Source organism: Trachemys scripta, chromosome 17 (assembly GCF_013100865.1).
Source record: "Trachemys scripta elegans isolate TJP31775 chromosome 17, CAS_Tse_1.0, whole genome shotgun sequence".
Taxonomy (NCBI): Eukaryota; Metazoa; Chordata; order Testudines; family Emydidae; genus Trachemys; species Trachemys scripta.
This window is the reverse complement of record NC_048314.1, coordinates 18,186,343-18,191,214: the sequence shown is the minus strand read 5'-3', so window position 1 is coordinate 18,191,214 and position 4,872 is coordinate 18,186,343. Positions and strand designations below refer to the sequence as shown.

The window sequence follows — 4,872 nt, the reverse complement described above, 5'->3', positions numbered from 1 at the left end:
TGCGTCCAGACCCGCTCTACAAAAAGGCATCCTCCGCGCAGCGTGACCTCGCGTGCACCGTACGTGCAAGGTCACGCTGCCTGGAAGATGCCATTTTGTGGAGCACGTATTTCTGTTCGGGGCCCATGCAGGTGCCGCATGAGGTTCAGTCTCCAGCAGCGACTCTAGCGATGTAGTTATGGGGTCACAGGAATCAATAAGTCTCAGAATTGGGGTCATGCAGGCAAAAAGTTTGGGAACCTTGCAGTAGATGGTGCAGACATTCCTAATATGATCATGGTGGCAAGTGGTTCAACTGGACTCCTAGAACCTGGCTCCCTCTTGGTGGGGCTTGCATGTACCCAGGGCTTCTGCTGGACTCTTTGGCCATAGCTGCTTCTCATTTAGGGTTAAGATAAGCGGTGGCATCTCCAAACACCATCCGCTTAAGTCACCAAAATGAAATGTCACTCATGGTAAATTGTGCAGATCTGAGTGACCCTTCCACTCCCTTCTCAGAGGAGGAATGGAAGCGTCAACAGTCCTGATATTTAAGTTGTCACTGAGCATCTAACACCTAATGGAGCAGAAATTTGAAATTTGGCCAGGAAATTTGCCTCATCTCCCTGTTTCTTACACAAGCAATGACCAAAGCGTGACGCTGCTCCGCTCATGAGGTCACAATTTGAGGTGCTTCCATTGCTGATTTGCCTTGGCTTCTTGCTTTCATTTCCTTTGGCGCCCATTCTTTTAGAGCGTGTTTTTGGTGCTGATGCCACCTTTGGGATTAGCATAAATGTCCCTCATCACGTCATTAGCCCTGATGTAATTTACAGAGATTTATCAGCGCTGGACAATTGGAATCAGCAAACTGAAAGTTCATGGTACATTCATGTTCTCACTTAAACCTTTGGGATACCCAGAAAAATAGATAAACCGAGCACAGATTAGACGGTTTTGCGGGTAAATCCTTCTTAGAGCTCATCCCCAACCAGAGACATAATTTATCACATGGCACTAATTTCCCCGTCTCCGTCAAATCCCCCGGTGAATGGGTCTCAGTTTGGGGCCGCTGGAGCGCTAGTTTATTGTGAATGCTGCATGCACAAAAACCAGCATGTTGTTTGTTTGCACCTGAAATATTTGTTGATTGTAAACCCTGAATTTGCAGCTGCTCTTAGACGCTCGTTTTTCATTGAACTTTCTAAAGAGTCTATTTGGAGGGGTTCAAAACATAAAAGAAGAAATAAAATAATGAAACACTGCACTTCCACCAGTGGATCGCAAAGACGTTAGTTAATTAACCTCCGGGAGGTCTGCATTATTGTATTAATTTTACCGACAGATGAAATGAGCCACAAAGAGATTATGACTCGCCTTGGGTCACGCACACACGTGTCCCTGGCCGAGCCTCAGATGGTGTAAATTGTCAGTGGAACGATGGCAATTTGCACCAGCTGAGGATTTGCACCCAGAAGCACTGACCCCAGTCCTGTGTGCTGACCTTTAGAGGACACATACTCCACCCCCACCCCCCAAAGGAAATTGTTCTGGGTTTGTTCCATTCCGAATCTGCCAACTGTAATGGAGACAGAACTAAACTCTGGGGGATTTCACGGGGATTAGGAAGAATTCACATGGGATTCAGAATTCAAAATGCTAATCCCCAAACCACACCTACGTCTCAACAGTTCAGGGCCAGCTCCAGCATTTCTGCCGCCCCAAGCAAAAAAAAAAAAAGCCGTGATCGGCGGCGGCAGGTCCTTCGCTCCTAGAGGGAGTGAGGGACCTGCCGCCCCCGAATTGCCGCAGGTGCCGCCCCTCTCCCCTGGCCGCCCCAAGCACTTGCTTGTTAAGCTGGTGCCTGGAGCTGGCCCTGCAACAGATCATTCATGGGCCTTGAGCTTTTTAGATCTACAAAATGCCACCCAAACAGGTAAAATCCCAACTGCAGGATGCCTTTTATATCAGTTTGTGTCTCCATATGCAAAGAAGGAACACACTCATATGCCTTTTAGCCGCATCCCATCCCATCCCCTTCCTATGGTCTCTCTCGCCTAAGTCACAGCTGAAACTGAGATTGTAAACTCCCTGAGGCAAGAGCTGTGTCTTTCTAAGCCTTCTGTGGAGCACCCAGGGAGCTGCAAAATAAGTAATTTTATTAAGATGATGTTAAAAAAAAATAGTGAACAGAGTTTGAGCATAGAAGTTTCTGGTTATCAGGAATAACATACAGAGTATCGAAGGTGCAAAGTTTGTTTTAAGATAAGGTGGCATGAGGAATACATAATCTGCAATATCCCCAATTGCGGGTAAAAGGTTGATGGGTCAAAGTACAGACATTGAGAAATGAGGGTATGACGTTCATAAAGTGGCTATGTTCGGGTGTGGATATGATGATGAGGATGGATTGACCCTCATTTGGTGAGATTTAATGTTCAGGGAGTTTATGGTTCCAGTTCATATGATCCAACGGAGAAGGTCACTTGGTCACCCTGTCTGTGACACCATCCTGTGCACTCACCCCACTGCACTTGTTTCGTTACAGAAGGTCTTACATGCCCAGAGGTGCCTTAAAGAAAATTTTGGTAAAGAGCTGGGACACTGAGCTGGAAACCCAGACTTTTTCCATGGTTTGGGGGTCACTGGATCAGGGACGGTGGGTCAGTTCATTATATCTGCCCTAGAATCTGGCACAGTGCTGTTCAAATACAGCACGTTGAAAAATGCTGATAATTTTTCATGCAACATTTTTAAATAATTGTTGTCTCACAGGTTTCGACCAGCCACTCCAGAACTGCAGATGACTTCCCTTTCATGCAATGCAAGGAACTTCTTGAGGGCCTCCTGCATTCTTTGGGCACTGTGCTCATATGGCAATATACGGACCAGCCCAATCTCTCTCCAACGCCCCAGTTCAGTGTCTCAGGACCAGAGAGGTGTGACACACAGAAGGCTTACAGGGGTTAAGATACCCCATGGGCCTGACTGAATCACCCTCATGCTGGAGCAAAATATGAACAACTCCACTGACATCAGTGTTACAGGCGGGGATCAGGGAAACCTCTAAGTCCACTATACCCCCACTCTCTGCCCCCTTGGGGGTCCTTGAAGCCCCATTGTGCCCCCGCTCTCTGCCCCTTTGGGGTCCCGGGAATGCTAAATTACCAGCCTTGCCTAAAGCCCTGAAATGAAAAAAACAACTACAGTAAAAATGTGGGTTTTTTACATCAGTTTTCTTTAAAACAAACAAAACAAAACAAAAAAAACAACATTGAAAAAATAATAATTAAATAGAAAAAAGTGTAAACTTTCTAAAAAGTATTGAGAGAGACAAAGCGGGGGAGTTAATCGCTTTTATTGAACCAGCTTCTGTTAGGGTGACCAGATGTCCCTATTTTACAGGGACAGGCCCAATATTTGGGGCTTTTTCTTCTATAGGCGCCTATTACTTCCCACCGCCTGTCCCGATTTTTCACACTTGCTGTCTAGTCACTCTAGCATCTGTTGGTGAAAGACAGACGCTTTCACACAGCTCCTGTGCTGGTCTGGGGCTTTTATTAATTAAATTAAAAAAATAAAAAAAGTGTTTGAAAAACGATTAACTTTTTTGTCCCACTTGGGATTCGAACCTAGAACTCAGGCTCTGCCCCGCCCCGCTGCGGCCGCCATCGTGGGTGAGGCGGATAGGCGCTGTGCACTGCAGCTGCCACATTCAAAATGGCCAGTCAATGTATCTGCTGTTTGGAGACCGCTGATTCGGCTAGTATGTTACGGGTTGTTGGCGTGTGAGGGGCTTTTTCAGGCCCGTCCAACAGGTAGCCCCATGAGAGGATCTTCACAGCCGAAAGCAGGATCCTATCGTATTTTTAGGAGCTAAAATTCAGCCCCCGCCTTGTATCCGAATCATGTGACTCCTGTATTCTGATTGGCTAAAAGCGATGAATATATTAGAGAAAGAGAGCCGGGCAACAGCCTAGTTTTATTCGCTTTATTGAATTAGTCGGCTTCTGAATCACATTACCAAGAGACAATCCCAGGTTAGTCAATACATATTAGTTTTATGAATCAGTTAAAATATTATTTGACTCTTCATGCTATTTAATTGCATTTAGACTGTATTTCTTTAGTCTCCATAACTGTAAAATCTTTAGTATTCCAGCTATTTAAAAGCTTAGGGCTTGTACCCACTATTTGTGTTGTATGAAAGGAGAGAAGGTTAGCACTCCCCTTGATAAGGATGGAAGAGGTCCTAGTGACCTTTACAACACGCATATGGTTAAGGCATTGCCACTTACTTCGTGGCATCTAACCAAGTTTTTTTTGTTGTTATTGCTCTGTCATAGGCCAGTAGAGGACAATAACCATTGCAATGGGCAAGACTGGTTGGTTTAGCATAATCCCATATCGCCACTAAAAAAGATCATTTGTGAAATGCAGCAATAAAGTCAAAGTATCATAGAAATACAAGTAAAACCACAGAGTAAATTAGCTCAGCAAGGCCATTTTCTCCTGCTGATTTCCAGTTCTGTCAAGCGTGGGTTTTATGCATGATCATGTCCACGGTTTGAAAACAGAAATAAATGTTGATATGTTAATCCCATTTTAACAGTGAAAACTGAGTCTTTGCATCAAAGAAATTACTCCATTTTTATAGTGCAATATAACCCACCCACCCCTTCATTCAGGAGATGCCCAAACACGTTTAACTATATAGTCATACTATGATACAGTGGCTGGATGTGTGTGATGGTTTTTTAAAAAAAAAGGGGGAAAAAATCATTGCAAAAATCATTTTCTAGATAGATGGAGAAGTCCTGGTACACAAAAGAGGCAGGGCCGGCTCTGGCTTTTTTTGCTCTCCCCGACCGGCCGGAGCGCCGAGAGAAGGGC

General features: G+C 45.0%; 1 non-coding gene across 1 annotated transcript; it reads left to right on the top strand.

Annotated features, from left to right (window-relative positions):
- Positions 1-4,175: 4,175 nt before the first annotated feature.
- On the top strand, positions 4,176-4,303 carry LOC117867288. The gene has a single exon (XR_004643354.1). It is a non-coding gene; the product is annotated as a U6atac minor spliceosomal RNA (small nuclear RNA).
- The last annotated feature ends 569 nt before the right edge of the window (positions 4,304-4,872 follow it).